We start from the raw sequence: 23,690 nt of genomic DNA on the forward strand, positions 1-23,690 counted from the left end.
CACCTACATACAACTTACCCATTTATACAGCAGGCTAATCTTACTAGAACATTTGAGCATAAGTACTGTCCTCAAAGGTGATGCAACAGTAATCAGCATTCAATCCTGAGGACTTCAGATCCAAAAGTAACTGCTTCAACTGCTACCCTATCAGTTTCATAGTCATTTCATGATCTTTCAGACAGTCTTGAACTTGATGTGGACAGCAGGAGGGGTATTCTTACCCAAAGAGAAAGATGTGGTAGAAACAGGGGAATTTAGGCCAGTTTGCCTCCTTAATGTTGAAGGGAAAATATTTTTTAGTGTCGTGGCGCAGAGATTGTCTGCATATTTGTTAGCAAACAATTTAATTGACACATCTGTGCAGAAAGCAGGAATTGCAAGATTTTCAGGCTATTTAGAACATTGTAGTATGATCTGGCATCAGATCAAGGAGGCCAAGTCAGAAGGGAAAGACCTCCACGTGATTTTTTTGGACTTGACAAATGCCTTTGGTTCAGTACCACATGTTTGTTGTGGAAGGCATTTGATTTTTTTTTAAATTCCCAGAGTGTATTACAAGCAAGCGGGGGTGTGGTGGTGCATTGGACCAGGTCCTGCTCTCTAGTGGGTCTGGGGTTCGAGTCCCACTTGGGGTGCCTTGTGACGGACTGGCGCCCCGTCCTGGTGTGTCCCCTCCCCCTCCGGAGTTGCTGGGTTAGGCTCCGGTTCCAAGCAACCATGTATGGGACAAGCGGTTCAGAAAATGTGTGTGTGTATTACGAGTGTTGTGTTTTTATTGTTTGTGTTGTTGATGTTGTGTGGAAAGGTGCTGTTTGTATCTGGTTGTCAACTTGTAATTGCTGATGAATGATTGGCATTGAGTTTTAATTGTACAATTTGGAATGCGATTTATAGAACTGCCACTAGATGTCCATACGTTAATTACGTTCTTTATTTTTGGGTAAATGCCAGAGTAGTAGAGAAGAAGAGTATTGCCTCAAGAGTGTACAAGTGGAGCGACGGATGTTTTGTTGGTATTTTAATTAAATGTAATGTTTTTGTTAGAAACCCCGGAGTCGGTCTCGTCATTTGCGAACTTGAGAAGCTGCAAGGGGGTTTGTGACAACAAGAACGAGACTGGTTAAGGTGTATTTTGAAGACATCCAGTTTTATTTTTGTACCAAACAATATACCACATCTTGGAAGCAGCTGGGGATTGGGATAATGGCCGGATGCACAATCTCGCCTCTGGCTTTTACCATGGCTATGGAGGTGATAATAAGGGCTTTGAGATGGGTGGCTGAGGGTATGAGGCTGAAGGATGGTTCTCGCCTCCCGCCAATCAGAGCATATATGGACGACATGACCATGCTTACTACTACCATCTCATGTACTCGTCTCTTATTAACAAAGCTAAATGGAAATCTAAAGCTGGCCGGATTGAAAATTAAACCTAGCAAGTGCAGGAGCTTGTCAATAGTTAAAGGAAAGTTATTGCAGGAGAATTTTCAGAGTGATGGCGAAAAGATCCCATCAGTGGCTGAAAAGCCAATTAAGAGCTTGGGCAGATGGTATGATTCTTCACTAAGCAACAGGGAGCGGGTTAAAAGATTAAGGGAGGATGTAGTGCAGGGAATTAATAGGATTGATAAATCTTTTTTTACCAGGGAAGCTGAAGGTTTTGTGCTTGCAGTTTGGTTTATTGCCTCGTATTAGATAGCAGCTAAGTATTATACGCAAGATTTCTATGTCAGGGGTTGAAAGACTGGAAGGTGTTATGAGCAAAGCATAGGAGCTGGTTGGAGGTTCCTCATTGTTTGAGTAGTGTGGCTTTGTATGGATAGGGGGTCTTGGAGTTGCCACTGACTCTTCTAGTAGAAGAATTCAAGTGTGCCAAGGTTGGCTTAGAACTGACATTGTCAAGCACGAGAGACCCAATGGTGATATCGGTACCTGCAAGTTTAAAAACAGGATGTAAGTGCAATCCACGGGAAGCTGTTGCGCGTGCACAGACGGCGCTTGAGCACAGAGATGTGGTTGGTCAGGTGCAGGTAGGTAGGGCGGGGCTCGGTGCTGGCGAGCCAATAAAATTGTGGAGTAAAGCTAAGTTGCTGGAGAGCAGGAAGACGCGACGTGCTGCATGGAGTGCCGGAGTGATGTTTGGGTGGGAGTGTGTGGAGAAACGAAAATCGGCTGGTGGGACCCCGGTCATATTACGCTTCTTATTGGAGTTACCTAAGATGTTCTTCCTACTCTACAGAATCTTAGTTGCTGGGTAGCTACGGAGCTGACTTGCAGCTTCAAGTTGTGTGATGGTACCGTATTATAATAATAGCCGGCATTTCATTTTGTCTGCGTGCAAGGTTAGTTTATACTTGGAATGAAGTGCAAAAATCTTTGGCATGCTTGTTAGAGAATATAAACGGATTGAGATTAATTCTCTCTCGCATGGCGGGAGAAGGTAAGTTCTTCTGTGCGGGAGAGCGTTGCATCACGCACGTGGACGCGGCCGTATGAGTTTTAAGCGAAGTACGAGACTGGAAGTTGCTAGCGGACGTGGGAAAACGGCTGCAGATGTCGCAGTGCATTGCAATTACAGCAAGGAGACCCGATATTGTACTGTACTCCGAGGCCGCACGGGTACTGTCCTTCATTGAGTTAATGATACCCTTCCCAGATGCATTAGAAGATGACTTTGAGAGGAAGAAACTAAAGTACATCGAGTTGGCCGGTGAAGTGAGGGAACGAGGCTGGCAGTGCGTTATCAGACTGGTGGAGATTGGTGTGTAGCACGCCGAGGCGGCCAGCAGAGGAGGGGGCGGAGACAGGCAAAGCAGCCACAGCTGGGGCTGATTTCACACCCTATTTCTTCCCCGCCGGTGCCCAGCAGTAGGGAGAAGAAACGAACCCAATCCCTGAGATGACGCCCGGGTCCCGACCGACTCGAATCGCCCAGCCCCGCCCAGCCCCCCCTGTATTTAAATACAATTCAGTTTCATAAATCGTAGCATTGTGTGAAATATGAGCTCATCAGCTAAAATTTGCCTTATCAAATCTCAGTAGACTACTACTGTACCCTTCAGAACCACATTTATGTTCAGCTGTAATTAAAATATTTAAAAATGTATAAATATCCAGTAACATCAAATCAGTGAAGTAAGAAAACAATTATATGCAGATATTTAGATTTGTACTGTTATTATTCCTACAGGAAATGGTGAAAACACAAATGTACTTTTATTTAAATGGAATACATCTCAGATCCAATTTTTTCTGAACCAATGCACCATATAATGACAATCTTAAACTAAATATTCCTCTTTAAATACTTTATCCGCTTAACCATGTTACGACAAACATCACATTAAATCAATATTGTAACAACCTCCATTACTGTGTTCCAGCGGGAAATGTGTTTAATGTAATTGGTTATCTTTTGGTGATGTAGAGGGAATATAAGGGGGTGTTTTCGTCTGCTAGGGGAGAAAGAGAAGAGCCTCGGGGTGCTAAGCAGGCTGGGAAGGCTGGCTAGACGAGCAGGTCCTGGGGGAAATGAGGTCCTCGGACCGAGAAAATTATTTTCCTGCGTGCCGGTGGTGTTCTAATAAAACGTTTGACACGAACGCTGCCTCTGCGTTCTCCTTCACCCCATCCGAACCCACGGCCCTGCGCGCCGCAATATGTTGAACATTTCTCACAATTAAAATATATTGATTGTTATTGTTGCTGTAGTTCTTACCAGGTTGGATGAGCAGAGTCCAGAAGTTCAGTGTCTCTCCAGCTCCCATCTCTGTTACTCCTGTGGCTTGGATGATGTGCCCAAGTCTTTTCACTCTTTTATTCTCTTGATTCCTCCCGTTGTACATCTTGCAATATAAAAATTCAAAATTCTCAAGATGTCATATGACAACACATTGTAGTTTTTGCTTGCAAAACCTCAACAGCATGTACTATACAGGGAACTATGGGTAAATAAAATAGAGAACCGTGGTTAAACATGAGAGGGTTAGGGTTTCATTGTGAGTAATTTTATTTATTTATTTTTTTTTTAAATTTCACTGAGGTGAAATTATTTTGTGGTGCTGGGCACCTTGTATTCTGTAGTTGTCTGTTGCTATTCCACTTCTTAAAACACAAGAAAAATTATGCATTCTTTTTAAACTGTATATGGAACAACATTTTGTATCAGTGTGTTCTTTGTTCTGTGATTATTATCCCATTGATGTATTATATTTGCCATGAGTGAGTAATGTTCTTGCCTGTTTAAATGACCAGTCAGATCTATTGTACTTCTGATTTTCTTTTTTAAAACGTACACAATTTTTTATGTACTTTATGAACTTGTAAGAACCATCGCATTACTAACATTCTGTGACATTGGCAGCACTTCATAAGTCACTCTAACAATAAGCTTAAGGCGACTTGCCTCTATAGCTCACACATTTTGCCAGCATAACTTCCTCCTCTCCACGCCTAATTAGTTCACCCACTGATCCTGCTTAACTAATGCGACTGCCTTTGTACGCCTCACCTCTTCTTCTTCCCCCCAGGCCCGCTCTAAAATCAACCGCCATCTGTCAGCCTTCGGTGCAGCACTCCACAACTGCTGCAAATGGCCAGAACCAAACCCTGCCTTCCCACTTGCCCATCCACATCCAACAACATCAGTGCCCCTTTTGCGCTCCACCTCTGGACTTCCACCCCCTATCTGTCCTCTGGAAAGTAGAAACACTGCTGAATTTCTTACATTTTTAGAATATTTGTCTCACTGTGGAGTTATGGACACCCAGGCCATTAGAGAGACAAGTCAAGAGAGGCTTTATTGTCATTTCAGTACACAGTGAAATGAAACAATGTTCTTCCAGGAGCATGGTGCTGCATTAAACAACAGTTACCTGCACAGACAACATGGATTACATAAACTGTATGTATGCAAGACATTAACATAAGATCAAGTGTGAATGTATTTAACGCAAAATAAGGTGTGTAAGACATACTGGTCAAGCAACTCAGCACTGGTAAAAACAGCTGCTGAAAAATGGAAGAAAAATTTTGTTGGCTGGGACAGGACAAAAAAAAGTGAGGGTTAAAAATATTAGCAAATTGGTTCAAATATGAGTTCATTAAAAGGGATAAAGCAGAAAATTTTTAAACACTACGCTCTAACTTATGATAACATGAGAGTACCATAGTGAGATCTCTCCATGTTTCCGAAACCGTTTGTTCTTGTCAGTAATAAATCAGAATCTGTACTCTCCAGCATCTGTGTTTGACATACTTATCAAAAAAACTGCAGTTCTCTTTATGCCACAAACACTCTGTGTTAGTTCTCTGAATTAATGTTTACATTCTTACTGTGACTGACATTTTCTGTCATTGCAGTATCCATCAAAACACCACATCATCTCCTTCCCTTGGTTTCTATAAGGACCATCACATACAGAGGGAATGAGCACAGTAGATCTTTTCCACTGTTCTGATGTATTTGTTTTTCTTGCCTTATGCCTGTGTTGAAGTGCTCTGTGTCACTGCGTGAGAAGAACGCTCTGGCTAAGGACGTCATCATTAAAACCTCCAGTTTGGTGCCGAAAGTTATGTCCATCCAGGTCCTCAATTCCCATCAGAGCAGATATATAGCCACTAGACTCCTAGAATGCAGAGTAGCATGTCCACATAATCGTATCAATCCCTGTCATTTTGGAGGTGAGGTGAGGTGGCAGGAGAGGAGAGTCAGCGTGGACCATTCATGTGTACCAGAGAGAAGCAGACATTGGGTCCTGTCGACATGACAGTCCAGCAGTCCTCTAATTTATATGTAACCTTGTGGGACACATATTTGGGGTTCTCTGTTTAAAACTTATTGGTAGTGTGTGTGGTGCTGTGTTTTACCTTCATGCATGTATTTTTCAGTGAGGATGAAGTGTTCAGGTCAGGATTGTATCAGGAGTTTCCGGCAGCCGCCCAACCAGTGTACAGGTAGCTCTTTGTTGGGGTAAAGTAAAACCAACGTTTTCCCTATAGATTAGTTTTATATATTTTTTTACATGTGTTTAATGGTTATAAGGCTGTTTTTTTTAATCAGGTTGCTGAGGTACCTGACAAGTCTGGGGAATCTAAACTTTCAGCAATGTCCAGTTGCGCACTAACTACTGCGCCCCCTAGTTATGGCATGACATTTGCATCTTTGAGGTGAAGTCACCTTTTACATAATGGCCTACATCCCCAGAAATCTTTAACTTCAGACGTCCCACCTCTAAATCTTATATTGCTCATGCTTCGGCTCATCTGCCGTCTCCCCTGGGCTGTACTCTTTTCTTCGTGAATTTAATAACTTTATAGCCGATTTGAACATCACTCATGATCAAATAATCTTGATGGGCCACTTCAATATTCATATAGATGTGTCATTGGGTCAACTTGCTAATAGTTTTATGTCTCTTAAATTCCATCGGTTTTACTGAAGTCAACAGTCCTGCTCACTCCAGTAAGCACATGGTTGATCTCTTCATAACTCACATACACATTGTCTGAACCACTTTTCCCATACAGGGATGCAGGGAGCCAGAGCCTAACCCGGCAAAAGAGGTGTAAGGCTGGAGGGGAGGGACGCACCCAGGGCAGGATGCCAGTCCTCCGCAAGGCACCCCAAGCGGGACTCGAAGCCCAGACCCACCGGAGAGTAAGATCCGGTCGAACCCACTGCGTCACCGCACCCCCCTACTCTTCATAACTTGTGGAATAAATATTAATAATATTAATATTACTTTTTTAAACTGTATTTCACATCTTTACGTGAAAACCTCCAGGTGCAAATTGAAGGTTTTGCTTTTCCCAACTGCAAACAAAAACTATGTGACTTTTTGATGAAAACACACACACATCATCCGAAACCACTTGTCAAATATGGGGTCACAGGGAGCCAGAGCCTAACCCGGCAGCACAGGGCTCACAAGGCTGGAGGGGGAGGGGACACATCCAGAACGGGACGCCAGTCCGTCGCAAGGCACCCCAAGCGAGACCCAGTCCAACCCACTGTGCCACTGCGCCCCCTGGATACAATGCATGACATTTAATTTTTTTTAAAACAAATTATCATGTTCAAAGGACAAATCATTGTCATATTAGCTTTCAAAATATAATTCAGTAGGTTGAAACAGTGAAGAATTCAAAGTCACACCAACTATTCTACCTTAAAATAACTAGTTGAAATAATGAATTTATCCAGTTTATCCAGTTTATTGAATGCATGTGAGTAAAGGAGAGCTGCTAGTCAACAGCTTGAAGAGCTGATCAAGAATCTGTAAACCAGTGAGTTGATCTTCAACCCCTTCATAGACATGGGAACTAATGAGGTTCATAGAAAGCAGTTGTATTGGCTTAGTTATACAGGTCCTTGGGTTTTGTCTTATGCCTGTGTTTTTGCTTCATACCTGTGTTCAAGTGCTCTGTATCGCTGGGTGAGAAGAGCGCTCCATAAAAATGAATTGAATTGAATCTCAGCTGGTGCCTTTTGTGAACTTTGGGGATGTATGGAGGAAAAAAGGAAAAACTTGCTTTTAATAAAGTGTTTGTGAGATGTACAGGTGGGTCTTGCCAAAGAATTGCCGTTAACACCTTTTGGAACAAACAGCTGTCATTGAATGAACTTCAAACTGTGGAAACGTGGACCATGTTATAGATACATGCAATAAATACACTTTTTCATTGAGCATCTTTTCTGTATTTTATTGACAAGTCCCATGGGATAAATTTCACAGATAAATACAGTTTAAAACTATGTAACTGAAATATTCTTACATATTATAACAAAGCAAACCAATCTAACAAAACACACATTATAGGTTGACTGATCTGTCCCAGGGGGTGCGGTGGCGCAGTGGGTTGGACCGCAGTCCTGCTCTCTGGTGGGTCTGGGGTTCAAGTCCCGCTTGGGGTGCCTTGCGGCGGACTGGCGTCCCGTCCTGGGTGTGTCCCCTTCCCTCTCCGGCCTTACGCCCTGTGTTGCCGGGTAGGCTCCGGTTCCCCGTGACCCCGTAAGGGACAAGCGGTTCTGAAAATGTGTGTGTGTGTGTGATCTGTCCCATGGAAAATATGCTGTGACCAGTTCATCCCATTTCTATCTCCATCCCCAGCCTGCACAGGTTCTGAAGGTCTATACCTTCTCCGCTCAACTTCTGCTCCGTGACACTGGACACCTCCATATGTTCGAACAGTTTTCTTCTGACATTATAAATACACACACATACACACACACACACTTTCAGAACTGCTTGTCCCATACGGGGTCACAGGGAACCGGAGCCTACCCGGTAACACAGGGCGCAAGGCCGGAGGGGGAGGGGACACACCCAGGACGGGACGCCAGTCTGTCGCAAGGCACCCCAAGTGGGACTCGAACCCCAGACCCACCGGAGAAGAGGACTGTGGTCTAACCCACTGCGCCACCGCACCATCAACACCTCTCATTATCTTTAAGAGTGAAAGAGAAACTTTTATAATGCCACACCCACACCTCCGAGCCGACATGGAACACCTGGGATGCAGCGCAGACTGGGGCATAAAAGTCTGCATCAGACCAGCAACTGATACGGAACCTTATTCAGCCTTGTTGTTTGCGACCTTTGAGCGCTTCTAGTTCCTGTTCCCTAACACCTTCCTCGATCCCATCCCTTGTTCCCACGATCCTGTACCTTTTTATGATCATCGACCTCTTGCCTGTGTTGTACCGATCTCGCCTTTTGGATTCTCCCTGTAACGATGTTTGCACCTCGAAGACCAATTGCCTGTTCTTTGACCCCCCTTTCTTGGATTTCCCCGAATACACCACGTATACCGCTCTGCTAGGTCCGCCGCTTCCCTCCGGAACCAGACATGACATATAAATACATGTGCAAAAAGTAGTGCCCCACCACTTTTGTCTTATTATATACTAACTAGAGCATTTCTCATAAATCTCTACAGTTCTTAGTGCCAAAAAAGGATTTGTCTTTATGCTAAATGTTAGATCTACTCTAAATGGCAAGTTAAGAATACATATTGTTGAATATAATAAAATATGTTGATGTCATGCATAGAAAAACCTTTCATTTTGAGTTTTAAATAATTTCTGCTCACACATTTTTCATTCATGAACTGATTTTTATCCTCATAAGAAATAATATTAATTGGATCCCTTCACAATGGGAATCCTCTTTGAAGGAATAAATGAACCCTATGAAGACAGTATGCAGCAAATGCCAGTGAGGGATTTTCTAGCAGTTATTTGCAGCAGACTCACTTTGGGGATACTATGGTAATGTTGGACTGATACTGTGGTACACCCAGCTGTGCTGCTGGAGACACGCTGAGGAGACAGGCTGCTCAACAAGTGCTCTTTCTTACACACCAACATTTCTTTGGTAGCAGCCTTGACAAAAACAGTAGGAACAATTCTTTCCAACACTTGTTCCCCTAGGCCACTCAGAACATTTACATCACCTCCACCCCCCAGCAATACTATAACCTGACACCACACCAAACCCACAAGTTACTGTCTCAGTCCAATATTACCATAGTACCCCATCACCCACAACAGCCAGGGAAAGATATTGGAGGGAGGAATAAAGTATGGTTAATTAATGTGGTATAAAATGGAAGCTTACAATATTTGTAAGGAATCTACACTAAGAACCCAGAAGAAATAAGGGTAACCTGTGTCCTTATGTGTGAAATGGAATGTTTTCCCACTTATTTAAATGAATGAACGAACAAACAAACAAATGAATGAAACTTCATTTGTCCCAGAGAGAAATTCCCTTTGGTAACAGCAGGATACAGTGTTAAACATGTATACAATCATACAAAAATAAAGGAACCAAACATATATATGAGGTGAAAAACTAGTTGCAAAATGAAATACGTATGTTAATTGTCATGGTGTGGAAGTGCCGGACCCAAGTGCAGGGCGCAGGAAGTTTTCTCAAGGGTGAAATCTAAAAGACATGATTGAAGAAACAGGAAAATGGTCACCGATGTGCTAACGTAATCCGAAAGGAGAGTCAGAGAGTCGTAATCCAGAAAACAGGCAAGAAGTCAAGAAAAGCCAGGAAGATGTGGAGACACAGGAGAAGGAACAGAAAAACAAGGACAAGGACTCTGGGAAGGCAGGAGAACTGAGGTAAGATACGCTAGCGAGTACGAAGGCTGAACGAGGTTCCGCATCAGTCTGTGCTCTGAGCTCTCCTTTTATGCGCCCATCCCATGAGTTGCCGCAGATGTTCCTCATTGAGATGAAGCAGAGGGCGTGACATTAATAATTACATGAACAGGTAAAGACATCTTAATGCAAAACATTATTTTTAAAGAATCAACAGAAGCCTAATGTAGAATGTTGAGTTAAGTGAAGTGAAACAGAGTGTGGTGGGACAGGGAGCAGCTCAGTGCCACTCAGTTAGTAAGGGGCCATTCACCTCCCAGGCAGTGTAAGGACTTATCGTACAGCCTGGTGGCTGCTGGTAGAAATTACTTGTGTTCTAAGGAGCTACCAGACCTGGACCAGCCTGTTCTTGAAAGTACTTTTGTGTTTTACTATAGTGGTGTTCAGAGGGTGGGGATTATTGCTCATGATGGACTGGAGTTTATCCAGTCTGTCTCAGTATGACCTCCACCAGTGAGGCCAACTTCACTCCCCGGACTCATCCAGCTTTCCTCATTAGCTTGTTGATCCTGTTGTCATCTTCTGTGATGAGACCACTGGCCCAGCGTTCTTCAGCAGAAAAGACTGATCCATATGCAAGCAACTGGTATAACATCTCCCATAGAGTCCTTCACACTCTAAATAACCTGAGTTTCCTCAGAAGGTAAAGGCTATTCTCTTTACTTGTACTGGGTCTCCTTGTAGCATGTCCTCGCCAGTCTGTCCAGATGTCCACCAAGTACTTGTATGTTCCCATTAGCTCTATGTCAACTCTGTCAGTCCTCACAGGACACATTGAATCCTTGGCCCACCATCTCCGTGGTCTTTCCAAAATGAAAATGAACTTCATAAATGCTGCTGTGTTGTGTGTTATGCACATGAAACTGAACAAACAGATGGACAAACTTTTGAATTCTCTGCCACTTTATTGAGGTTTTGGACATGGTTATACCTATACCTGTATAATTGTTATACTGAAGCCAATTTGACCTAATCTTAATAAACCAACATCTTCCTTAAGACATAATAAAAAATGAAAAGGATCTGAGTTCTCATTAGCTGGATACTTTGCACAAGAACAAAGAGGTGAAAGAGGAAAGAAAAGATATTGACAGTGTTACAGGTGTCACATGCGAATCACTGTTTCAGTGGAGAAAAGTGGAAAAGGGACACTGTTTCAGCCACCTCAGCATCTTTTTAATAACGAGAAGAAAGTTGCAGTGTGGATATTATGGTCTTTTCTCCCGTGTTCATCTCTATTGCATCTTATCTGGCTGGACATCCAAAATTGTTCCAGGAATAAACATTAATCAATCAGAAGTTAAAAATTCTCATCTCATCTCATCTTATCTTCTGTCCAGCTTGTCCTAAAAGGGTCGCAGTGGCAGCAGGGAGAGCAGAGAGGCCCAGCCACCCCTGTCCCCCTCAGCTTCCTCCTGTAGCGTCCGGACGGGAGTCCGACACGGACGCGCGTTGCTATTACGTCCAAACACAGACGAAATATATAATAACTTCACGTGCAGTGTGAGGTTAGACGTGTACGGTGAGTATTGTAAGACACTCGGTGGAAGTGAAACAAGAAACACGAGACCAGGAAACACACACGGTGTTGGAACTACGGTGAACAGTGAAATGCTAATCTGTGAGTCTGACCGCAACCCTGAGACGTGACGAAATACCGGACAGGAACGATGGACCAGGACTGAAGAACAAGAGGCAGGAACTGACGGGACGGGCACTCGGGACTGGAACATGCACACCTAGGAAACAAACTGAGGGAACAAGAGACTACCAATCGCCAACGAAGCACAAGAGAACTGCTGATTAAGAATCCGCGACTAGTTCTGCTCCGCTGGCTCCTTTTATACCTCCATGTCCTACGAGACTGTGAGGTGATAGGTAAGCGTTAGCTAGCGGCACTGAGTGGCGCCGCCTCTGACCAGGAGGGGCAGTGACCCCGTGGGATGTGACAGTACCCCCCCCTCCAGGGGCGGCTCCAGCCGCAGAACGCCGGCGGGTAGGCGGTCGCCCCCGCCGTCACGGAGCAGGCCGATCTGGATGACACTCATGGAAGTCCTCAATAAGAGCTGGGTCCAAGATGTCCCGTGCTGGCACCCAAGACTGCTCCTCCGGCCCATAGCCCTCCCAGTCGACCAGATAGTACAGCGTACCCCGTCTCCGTTTGGAGTCCAGGAGGGCCCTGACGGAGTAGGCAGGAGAACCATCCACATCCAACGGCGGAGGTGGAGAGACTGCTGGGCTCTGCAGGGCGGAAACACAATGGGGCTTGAGGCGCGAAACATGAAACGTGGGACAGATACGATAATGTGAGGGCAACTGAAGACGGTAAGAAACCGGGTTGATCCTCTTCAGGATCTTGAATGGGCCGATGAAACGGGGGGCAAGCTTCCTCGAGGGCAAATGTAGTTTGAGATCCTGGGTGGACAACCATACTCTCTGCCCTGGCTGGTACAATACAGTCCTACGCCTTTTGTCGGCCTTCTCCTTTTGGCTGGATACCACCTCCTGGAGACGGACATGTGCGGATTCCCACACCGACTCACTCCTCTTGTACCAGTCGTCCACAGCTGGCAACCCACTGGTCTCCATCGTCCACGGGAACAGCGGAGGCTGGTAACCGAGCACACACTGGAAAGGAGTTAAGTTTGTGGACGAATGGACCAGGGAGTTCTGGGCGTACTCTGCCCAGGGGAGGTATCTGCTCCAATCCGCTTGATTCTGAGCACAGTAACTCCGCAGGTAACGTCCAACCTCCTGGTTGAGGCGTTCCACTTGCCCATTAGACTGTGGATGATAACCAGAGGAGAGGCTGACTGAGACTCCTAAGCGGGCAAAGAAGGCCTTCCAGACCCTTGAGGTGAACTGGGGTCCCCTGTCCGAGACGACATCCTCTGGCAGGCCATACAGCCGGAAGACATGTTGGAACAGCAGTTCCGCGGTCTCCAGGGCTGTAGGTAGACCTTTCAGAGGAATCAGTCGACAGGCCTTGGAAAAGCGATCTATGACGACCAATATGGTGGTGTTTCCATCAGAACACGGAAGATCAGTAAGGAAGTCCACCGCGATATGGGACCATGGACGGTTGGGAATCGGGAGTGGTTCTAAAAGCCCTGCTGGCAGCTGCCGTGGGACCTTGGCCTGGGCACATGTGGTGCAGGCAAGGACGAAGTCTCGTACGTCCTGTTTCATGGATGGCCACCAGAAGCGTTCAGAGAGAAGCTTCAAGGTTCGGTTGACCCCTGGGTGTCCTGTACTTGGACCATCATGGGCCCAGTGTAGGAGCTCGGACCGAACAGTGGACGGGACGTATTCTTTGTCTTGGGGCTGCTCGTTGGGACCGGGTTCTTGACGTTGGGCTGCTTGGATATCGTCCAATAAAGCCCAACGGATAGGAGCCACAAACTGCGTCGGGGACAAGATGGTGTCTGGTGGGGAGAGCTGAGGCGATACCTCGAACAAACGGGACAGGGCATCGGCCTTGCCGTTCTTGGAGCCAGGACGATAGGTCACCGTGAAACGGAACCTGGTGAAGAACATGGCCCACCGCGCCTGTCTGGAATTGAGCCTCTTTGCCTTCTGCAGATACTCCAGGTTCCGGTGATCAGTTAACACTAAGAATGGGTGCGTAGCCCCCTCTAACCAATGTCTCCACTCTTCCAAGGCCATCTTTATGGCTAAGAGCTCCCTGTTTCCTACGTCATAATTCTGTTCAGTAGGCGACATCTTGTGTGAAAAATACGCACATGGATAGAGCTTCAGGGGACTTCCCTGGCGCTGTGAGAGCACTGCCCCTACCCCGGCCTCAGAAGCATCAACCTCCACAATAAAGGGCAGTTTGGGATCAGGGTGCTTCAGGATTGGGGCAGAAGTAAAACGCTTCTTTAGGTCTTCAAAGGCCTGACTAGCCTCAGGAGTCCAGGTCAGGCGCCTAGGGGCTCCTTTTAACAGAGCAGTCAACGGGGCTGCAACGGAACTGAAGTTCCTTATGAAGCGCCTATAGAAATTCGCAAAACCTAGGAACCGTTGCAGGTCCTTTACTGTCTTTGGCTGGAGCCATGACAGAACTGCCGAGACCTTCTGTGGATCCATCGTGACCCCGTTGGGTGTTAGGATGTACCCCAGGAAATCCACAGAGTGCACATGGAACTGGCACTTCTCCCCTTTCACGTACAGCTTATGTGCTGCCAGCTTTTGCAACACCTCCCTGACATGTCCAATATGCTCCTCACGGGACCGAGAAAAGATCAGGATATCATCCAGATACACTAATACTGAGCGATTAATTAGCTCTCTGAGTACTTCATTAACAAAAGCCTGGAATACGGAAGGTGCATTCGCCAGGCCAAAAGGCATGACCAGGTACTCATAATGGCCGAGGGCGGTGCTAAAAGCGGTCTTCCACTCATCCCCTTCCCTAACGCGAATCAGGTTATATGCGCTCCTAAGGTCCAGTTTCGTAAAGATGGTAGCACCGGAAACCTGTTCGAGGGCCGACGTGATAAGAGGCAAGGGGTGCGGGTACTTCACAGTAATGGCATTTAGCCCCCGATAATCAATACACGGGCGCAAACCCCCGTCCTTTTTCTCAACAAAGAAAAAGCCAGCGGAAGCTGGAGAGGTAGACGGCCGGATGAGTCCGGCTTCTAGTGCCTCCGTTATATAAGCCTCCATTGCCTGATGTTCAGGTTGAGAAAGAGGGTATACCCGCCCCCTAGGGGGTGTAGCGCCAGAAAAAAGATCTATAGCACAATCCCAAGGTCTATGAGGAGGCAGTTCTGCAGCCTTGTGTTTGCTAAAGACCGCCACTAGATCTGCATACTCCCTTGGAAGCTGCAGGGGCAGATCTGCATTAGGGCTCTCTATGGATGTGGAGTTACAAGACGTCTCCAGGTGTTTGGGACACTGCTTTCCCCACGACAGCAGTTTCCCCTCACTCCAAGAGATAATAGGGTCATGGGTGCATAACCATGGGTATCCCAAAATAATGGGGTTCTCAGGGGACTTAATCAGATAGAACCATATCTGTTCCTTATGGAGTGGCCCTACCTGCATAGTAACAGGCTCTGTGCGCTGCTCTACACGCCCCGACCCGATTGGAGCGCCATCAATAGCTTTAATAGCCAGGGGTTTAGGGCATCGGGCACAGGGCAAGCCCCAGGACGCGGCCATATCATGATCCATGAAATTCCCTGCAGCGCCACTGTCTACCATAGCTTTTGTCTGCTGCTGCTGGAAACCCCAGGATACTGTAACTGGTAATGTCAACAGGGAGATATGGAGAGATACATCACTCACCAGCAAGTCGGTCCGTTGGGATCCACGGGGTGGCCGCACTGGACAGGAAACCTGAACGTGATCCGCAGCCCCACAGTAAAAGCACAAGCGTTGCAGAAAACGGCGCCTCCTTTCCTCCTCTGTCAAACGCCCGTTACTGAGTCGTATTATTCCCTGCCTGACACACTGTTCTTCGAGCCCTGCACAGCTGACAAGGTTGCGTGCTTTAGCCGGCTCATTGTCCACAGGGCTGTAGGGCACCTGCTGCCCTGGCGGCGTCGGGGTCCGGCTGGACCCGGAGTTGCTCCGGTAATCCGGCGAGAACTCCTGAGAGAGTGGTCTTGACAATCGGGGGCTGGATGTCTTCTCCACTGGAGACCAGGAACGCACCTGAAAACTCTTGGTGCTGGGGAAGAACTGTCTCTCTGTCTTTCTGTCTGGGCTAGAGGGTGACTCAGGAGAGTAGGGCCCTGGGAACAGAGAGGCTGGACTGGAGATTGAGTATTCTGTGTAATTCTGGTTCTTATCTCTGCTACCTTGCAAAGCCTCCTGGAAGGGAACGGACAGCTGCTCAGTAGCGCTGATCCCATTGGTCTGCCCAGGGCTCGTGGGCTCCGCGCGAGGACCCGAGGAAGCATAAAGACGATCAAAAAGACATGTCCGCCAATCATCATGCGTTTGTGAACTGGTCGGATCGGCGCCCCGCCCACCGTGACTGAGGAGTCGTGTCAACCGCTCCAATTGATCTGTGATGCGGCTAGCGGCGTTTGTGCAAACCAGGAGTTGTTCTTGGTTCGCCTCTGTCAGATCCGCCAGCTCACGCCATTCCGCTGAAGTCATATTAGCAGGCGGATTCTTCTGTAGCGTCCGGACAGGAGTCCGACACGGACGCGCGTTGCTATTACGTCCAAACACAGACGAAATATATAATGACTTCACGTGCAGTGTGAGGTTAGACGTGTACGGTGAGTATTGTAAGACACTCAGTGGAAGTGAAACAAGGAACACGAGACCAGGAAACACACACGGTGTTGGAACTACGGTGAACAGTGAAATGCTAATCTGTGAGTCTGACCGCAACCCTGAGACGTGACGAAATACCGGACAGGAACGATGGACCAGGACTGAAGAACAAGAGGCAGGAACTGACGGGACGGGCACTCGGGACTGGAACATGCACACCTAGGAAACAGACTGAGGGAACAAGAGACTACCAATCGCCAAAGAAGCACAAGAGAACTGCTGATTAAGAATCCGCGACTAGTTCTGCTCCGCTGGCTCCTTTTATACCTCCATGTCCTACGAGACTGTGAGGTGATAGGTAAGCGTTAGCTAGCGGCACTGAGTGGCGCCGCCTCTGACCAGGAGGGGCAGTGACCCCGTGGGATGTGACACCTCCCGCTCAACCTGGGGGATCTCCAGCCGTTCCCAGGCCAACTGTGAGATATAATCCCTCCAGCGGGTCCTGGGCCGACCTCGGGGCCTCGTCCCAGTTGGCCATGCCTGGTATACCTCCAAAGGGAGGCGCCCAGGGGGCATCCTTATCAGATGCCCAAACCACCTCAACTGGCTCCTCTCAATGTGGAGGAGTAGCGGCTCTACTCTGAGCTCCTCCCGGATGTCCGAACTCCTCACCCTGTCACGGAGAGTGAGTCCCAGCACCCTGCGGAGAAAACTAATTTCGGCTGCTCGTATCCGCGATCTTATTCTTTCGGTCATCACCCACAGTTGATGACCATAGGTGAGGGTAGGGACGTTGATGGACCAGTAAATGGAGAGCTTCGCTTTATGGCTCAGCTCCCCCTTCACCACTACATTCCAGTACAGCAGCCGCATTACTGCTGCCGCTGCTCCCAGTCTATGGCCGATCTCATGCTTCCTTCTTCCCTCACTCGTGAACAAGATCCCACGATACTTGAACTCCTCCACCTGGGGCAAATTGTCTCCCCTTACCTGGAGGGGGCATACCATCCTTTTCCGTGAGGGAACCATGGACTCAGACTTTGAGGTGCTGATCCTCATCCCCACCGCTTCACACTCGGCTGCAAACGATTCCAGTGCGTGTTGGAGGCAACCATGTGACAGTGCCAAAAGAACAACATCATCTGCAAAAAGCAGAGACGTCACCTTCCGACTCCAGCATAGAATGCCTTCCTGTCCATGAAAACCACAAACAGGAGTGGAGACAAGGCACAACCTTGGCAGAGTCACACACACACACATTTTCAGAACTGCTTGTCCCATACGGGGTCGCGGGGAACCGGAGCCTACCCGGTAACACAGGGCATAAGGCCGGAGGGGGAGGGGACACACCCAGGACGGGACGCCAGTCCGTCGCAAGGCACCCCAAGCAGGACTCGAACCCCAGACCCACCGGAGAGCAGGACTGTGGTCCAACCCACTGCACCACCGCACCCCCCCCCCACCTTGGCAGAGTCCAACACCCAAATTAAAAATTAAAGAAACAAAAAAAAACAAAAAAATATACAGACTAAAAAAGAAAGTTACACCACACCACTGTCTTTTTCTCCCATTAACACACTTCTGTGGGTGTCACAACAGTAGAAAGACACCGGGAAACTGTCAAAGACACAAACACTCTGCATGGAACACATTTACTTGTTTATCTGACGCTTTCTCTAAAGTGACTTGCAATTATTTACCCATTTGAACAGCTGGGTAATTTCTACTGAAGCAATTTAGGATAAGTACCTTGCTCAAGGGTATTACAGCCAGAGGTGAGAGTCAAACCTGCAATCTAGGGGTCCAAAGGCAGCAGCTCCAACCACTACACTACCAGCTGTCCCATAAAAGAACCAAAGGGCATAATATGCAATTTCCCATTTCACAAAAAGTGGAAAAAATGTGGTGGCTAAAACTGTAGCAGTGTGTAACATTGACGTGGCCCACAGTTCGTTCCTTCAGTAGTACATGATTACTGAGGCGTGAGTAATACAAGGTCAGTGAAACACACGCTTCCCAGGCTGATAGGACACACCAAGGAGCAGCATTCTTTTCTGTGCCATGTGGCAGGTTCCCCCCTTCCTGGCAATGAGCAACTTCCCTACACAGAACCCTGAACACACCATGGTGACCAGAGATGACCCACATGTCCTAGGAAGGATGCACAGTGGTGTAACTTTACAAGTGGCTGAGAGTGGTGCTGGAACTGCGGAACAGGACAGGGCTCCAGGAAGCTGCTAGACACTAGAACTCTGTACTTTGCACTGGAGAACAGTGACACGTCTTCTCTGGCTTGTTACTGAGGGCTCTCATCCCAGATCATTTTGCCACTAGTGAGAAAGAAAGTATGTCTGCGGGGCAATTTCCCTGCATCAATTTTTGCATATCGGAAGCAGGCAAAAAGAGCTCTCTGACAGGTGACAGGTGACAAGCACACACATCTCAATGGCATCTAGTCCATAATGCTGGTAGGGGAGGTCTGGAGTGTAACAGGAGCCATCATCCAGTGTCCAGTCAATAAACGATCCAAACATTCAGAATCATTTAAATGGTAACAAGAAACAAATCTGGAACAAGGAGACTAACACACAGTCATGCTATTATTTGAGGCTGCAAAATTCTGCCTGAACACAAACCCATAAAACATGTTCCAAAACCATATACCGTAACTCATCAAACAAAACCATCAACTCACCAAGTGGGTGACTTTGCAACTGTGTAGCGTTCCTAAAAGAAAACAGAACTTTCTTCAGTTCTGATTAAAACTTCAGGTCATTTTCACTCCCCAGCAATTTTTTATTTATTATTGGTTTTGCTATTGCTATTATTGATTTCTCTAAGGTTTTCAGAGAATATAACCCATGAAAAATGTTGGTATTATGCAGCTTTTATTGACTGTGACTTAGTGGTTAAAGTGACTTTGGAGCAACAAACAAATCAAGTTATGAACAGACTTCCAGTCCATCTTGTGTTTGTAAGTTCAGGATTCAGTGTGCATAAAGTATATATATTTGTGAATATATAGTTAAAGTGTACATGAACTGTATTTCCTAGACCTTGGAAAGTGTTCAGGTATTTTACTGGAACACATACAGAAATATTGTCAACACTGAAGTTCTCCTAATGATTTCATGTACTCATTCAGTGCAGGTCTATATATTTCAGCTTAAATGACTAAAACATCTGTTGTAATTTTCTTAGGTACGTGGACAATAATCCTCTAGTCATTCTGATTTTCAGCCGAGATTCATTGGAGTCAAAGTACAGCTTGTAAATTCAGCAGGTGAGCAGATCCTGGTGGACATTTTGACAGTCAGATGCATATTTTCTAACTTCATAAACTACATTGTTTGATATTTACTCTAGTTTCTAAGGTTAGTACAGAGTTTTTGTCTAAAACAGAATAATTCTGTAATGTTTTTCTAGAAAAAAAAATTCAGTTCTATCTGCGTTGTTCCTGCTTGAAGATAAACATTTTTTGTTTATACTTTCACTTTTAATGCTGTTCTATACAAACAGAATAACTGAAAGAACAAAACTGAATTATTCATATATGAGATATTACAGTCCACAGTGATCTAACGAACATTTTAAATTACTGGGTTCTGTACAGATTAGCATTTTTTATAAAATCTTTTTTTCTTAGTTGAGTTTAGCTCTGTTGTTTCATACTAACACAGGACCAAGTGTCTGAGAACAAGGAAGCATAACAATAGCTGTATTGTAATGTGTGACTTATTGGAATATTTCTCTCTTAAATACACTGTACTTACTGTGGTTGGGTTGGAAACAATTAAATGGGAATTTCTTGGTAGCTCTGTGGCCTTGTACAGGAAGCCTCGTAGCACTGCAGACAAGCATAGCAAACGAAAAGTAAAGAAAATGTTAAAAAGTTTAGTAAGCCATAAATGGATAAAATATATGTATAATATTAATCTATTTTATCATTTAATACCATTAAAATGCACTTTTCTAGTTAAATTTTGTAAGTTAGACATTGCAAAAAAAAAAAAAAACTGTGGATATCCACACTTCGGAATGCCAGCATGGTCTCAGTGATGCGTGTACAACATTTCCTCCTGCTTAGTGAACTGCGTAGTGCTGTCACATGGAAAGACAGCTGGCAGGAGGGGACAGACCCCATCTGGGGCTGCTGTGAGCTAGCAACTCAGGGCAGCAGCATCACTGGCAGTGGAAGCCAGTTGGATGCACCCATCATGGCTACAAATGAATCAAATGGTGTGATACTCCACGAGTCAGCGAGTGCAAGGGTGGAAGATGACTCACAGGTGGATTTTACAGCTTTTGATCTTGGAGCGGTTATGGCTACGAGCAGCGAGTTGTGCATTGGGGGAGCTAGTTTAGATGGTGATGGAAGGTAGCTGCAGATTTGTGTCTGTGGGTGGAGGAAGGTGACATCGGTAAGAGGCCTGAGGATTCACCAGGGAAGGAGAAGGTGCCTGGATCTGGGAGGGCGGGGGGGCCTGCATTGATGACTACTTCTTGAGAAGTAGCTCCAGTCAGTCGGTTGAAGACCAGCGGCAGGTTTCATACCAAAGTCCACAGGATATCAGCACCCCTGGTACGGAGGAAGTGGGACTGGGCACTGGGTTGCAGGACGGTGAAGAACAGACAGGTGAGGTTTGCAGACAGGAGGGGTTAAACCGGGGAAGGAAAAGACAAGGGGGCAACAGCCAAAGGTTAAATGGCCAGTAGGCAGAGAAGCTGTGTGCCACGCCCACACCTTCGGACCAACACGGAACACCTGTGACTCAACGCAGACCGCAGCATAAAAGGCTGCGTCGGACAACCAGCTGATGCGGAACCTTGATCTGCCTCCTCATTAGCGACCTTCTCCAGCCATCTCCTATTCCTGAACGCCTTCCCCGAACCCGTCCCTTGTTCCCCCGATCTACTGCCTCCTTCGGATTATCGACCTCTTGCCTGAACACTGACCTTGCCTTTTGGATCCTCCCTGTTACGACGTTTGCACCTCGAAGACCCTTTGCCCGTCCTCTGACCTCCTCTCTTGGATTTCCCCGAAGACACCACGATTATCGCTCTGCACTTGGGTCCGCCGCTTCCCTCTGACGCGACCATGACACTGTGATATTATACACTGTGGATAATGATTTGGTTGGTATCTTGAGTAAGTTGAAGGGATCAGCAGAGAGTAAGTTGGATAGATTGCAGAGATTATTTACAGCTACGGGGCAGAGCGATTTGGTATAATGCAGGTGAGGAGTAAGGAGCAGCTGGGTGTCGTGAAGTCTAGGCTGCAGGTAGTGATAGAAAGGCTTGTCCTGGAGAGAAGGCAGCTTAAAAGACGATGGAGGCAAGTTGAGGAGGGGGAAAGGGATTGTATTTATGTTTTGCAGGCGGGTATAAAGAGTAGATTGATTGTATTAAGGAGGACGGAGGTTTTTAGGAGGATGAGGAGAAAGATGGAATGGGACAAGGTGGTGTTTTACAGAGATCTTTTCAAGTTTATGAAGGCTCTGTTGGGTAAGGAGAAGTCTGGGATGTTAAGGGTGAAGAAGGAGCTGGATGTTTATGTGCGTGAGGTGTACTCTGGTAAAGAAGATGATGGTGCACTGCAGTTGCCAGTTGATATCCCCCCTTTGGGGAGATAGAGTGGGAAATGGTGTGTGTCCCCTGAGGTGGGGGGAGGTGCAAAATGTAGTGCGGTGGCAGAGCGAAAAGAAGCTAAGAGTAATTGGTAGGCATCCAGGTCCAAGCGAGTCTTGAATTTTCACCATCTTCACTCTGCAGTCCGGAGTTTGGTCCTGTTACCATGTAAGGTATTTGTCAGCCATGGGGTAGCACTGGGGTCTGCTTTTTCTGGAAGATAGCGGACAGAGAGAATTAAGGGTGGAAGATAAGGAAGAGAGGAATGTGTTAGTGGCATCGTCTGTTGAATAGATCCAAGAATTGTGCAGCAGAAGGGAGAGCAGACAGTGTGGCAGAGGCAAAGCAGGAAGGTGAGAGAGATTTTAACTTGTGGCAGAAGGTGACAACAGATGCAGAAAGAGGCGAGGAATTAGTGGTGAGGCAGAGTTGAAAGGAAATGAAGTGATCAGAGACATGCAGCGGAGTGACAGAGAGGGCAGGACAGCCATACTTGCGGGAAAATACAAGGTCAAGACAGTTGCTCACTTTGTGAGTAGCAGAGGATTGGAACAGGGAGAGATCGAAGGATTGTCGAAGCAAGAGAAGGCAACTTCCATGAATGTCATCGACATGCAGGTTGAAGTCACCCAGAAGGATCAACGGAGCATTGTCCCCTGGGAGAGAGCTCAACAAGTTGCCAAGGTCATCCAAGAAGCAGCGGAGACGATCAGGAGAGTGATAAAGAACAAACAGAACAAGAGTGATCAGTGCAAAGCAGTGACAGAGACAGTATGACATTCAAATGAGGACAGATCATGCAGGTGGAGAGGGAGAACAGAATATTCCCACCAGGGAGATGGAGTCACACCCACTCCGCACTACATAATTGAAGTTGATATAGAAAAAAACTTGTTTACAGAAGATGTGACAGCAGGCTGAAGACCTTTTTCTCAGACAGGGTGATGTATGTGGGGTTGGTCTAACACTTCCCTCAAGAAATTCCACACACACACACACATTTTCTGAACCGCTTGTCCCACATGGGGTCGTGGGGAGCCGTAGCCTACCCAGCAACACAGGACGTAAGGCCGGAGGGGGAGGGGACACACCCAGGACGGGACGCCAGTCCACCGCAAGCGGGACTCAAACCCCAGACCCACCAGAGAGCAGGACCCGGTCCAACCCACTGCACCACTGCGCCCCCCCCTCAAGAAATTCCATTTTGTACAAAATATGATGACAGTCAGATAAATTAGGAGACATACAACACAAAGAATTCTGCATGCCTGTCTTTGCACCCTTTACTCTTAATGTTTAATCCAGAAAATATTGAATAAATTATGTAACAATATTGTGAAGAGCACTAGAGATCTGATGATAGGGCTTTCGATTTTGCAGTTTGTAATATTCATGTGTAACTTAACATCCATGTTATATTTCTGGAGTACAGAAGTGTCTACATAACTCAATATTTTTCTACATTTTTTTTTTTTCTAGAAAAACCCAATATCCATGATAGAGTTGCTGAACAACAGCTCCAGGGTTGTGGGTTTCAGGCAAATGAACCTGCTATGATATTAGTGATTTCACATAAGCCCTTCTGTTGCACACACACAGCCAGAAAGTGGGAGGTAGGACCCAAATATGGGATCTTTCATTTCTCTCC

The 23,690-nt window shown here is 46.5% G+C and overlaps 1 protein-coding gene across 1 annotated transcript in view; it reads left to right on the forward strand.

Moving 5' to 3' along the window:
• Window positions 1–23,690, forward strand: part of LOC108931913 (NACHT, LRR and PYD domains-containing protein 12-like) — a 324,390-nt gene that overhangs the window by 288,430 nt on the left and 12,270 nt on the right. The gene's annotated exons all lie outside the window — the stretch shown is intronic.

Source organism: Scleropages formosus, chromosome 6, assembly GCF_900964775.1.
Source record: "Scleropages formosus chromosome 6, fSclFor1.1, whole genome shotgun sequence".
Lineage (NCBI taxonomy): Eukaryota > Metazoa > Chordata > Actinopteri > Osteoglossiformes > Osteoglossidae > Scleropages > Scleropages formosus.